The following is a 1090-nucleotide window of genomic DNA, read 5'->3' as shown; positions in this document are numbered from 1 at the left end:
CACAGTCATGGATGTGGAACTGATGTCTGAAGAGGAACTGATGAAGATTAGTAAATCTTAAATGAAAAAGGGGACACGGTGTATGACTTTTGTTAGAAAACAGAACTTGGGGAGAGAGTTCATCATTTATTTTACTGTCAACAACCGCAAACAGCAGCAGAGTAAAGTTACTCTTCATTCTCTACTGAACTGCCCGTAAACAGTGAACACCTTTTTTATTCTGTTACTGGAAGTCCACTTCCTTCATTTATTTGCCATAACAATATCCTGACAGCTACAGTTACTGTCAAAGATTATAATAAAGACACCAAACCCTGAACAGAGAGAAGAGGAAATGGAGGTTTATAGTATGTCACTTTAGACATGGGAAGAATAGGACTTCCTCTGTGACAGTAAATAATAATAGTGGATGTATATTTATGGCTCTCCAACTACAAATAACGGAAGCGATCATTAACGGTACTTCACCGACGGCAATGGTCAGTTTGTCACGTTTTGGCTTCACATTATGTCAGAGTGGTAATTTTATTAAAAGGTAAATGGAGTAAACAAGAAATGCTTGTATAGGCTTTTTTAACTTGTATTTGGTTACAGTGATCTGCTTTTTATGAGTGCACCTGTAAAAGTGTTGTATTCTGTATACCACTCAGTGGTGGAAGAAGTATTCAGATCCTTTACTAAAGTAAAAGTACTATTACCACACTGTGAAAATACTTCACTACATCCTGCATTCAAAACCTTAACCTTAACCTTAACTTAAAGGTGTTACTGATAACATTTTTATGCAGACAAATCATACAAAAAAATAATACATCCACAGAGCTTTTGGAAAGGTGATGAATAAAACTATGGCTTTTCTTAAAAAAGGTATTACGACCGTGAATTAATCATTTTTAAATGTTGGCGGGTCCAAAATGAATGTTTTGTGGAAGATATCTGACATTTGGTTCCCACTTCTAACAAGGCTTGTGAGCCAATAGTATAATGGTGTTAGTATCACGTGGTACCTCTGTGTCATCAGCGATCAAGCTGCCAGTTAGTCTGGAAAAAATGGATAAATGACTGCAAGATAAGTGAATGTTTATCATGG

This window comes from Sebastes fasciatus, chromosome 2 (genome assembly GCF_043250625.1).
Source record: "Sebastes fasciatus isolate fSebFas1 chromosome 2, fSebFas1.pri, whole genome shotgun sequence".
Lineage (NCBI taxonomy): Eukaryota > Metazoa > Chordata > Actinopteri > Perciformes > Sebastidae > Sebastes > Sebastes fasciatus.
The sequence above is the reverse complement of the archived record's forward strand: the minus strand, read 5'-3'. Positions refer to the sequence as shown.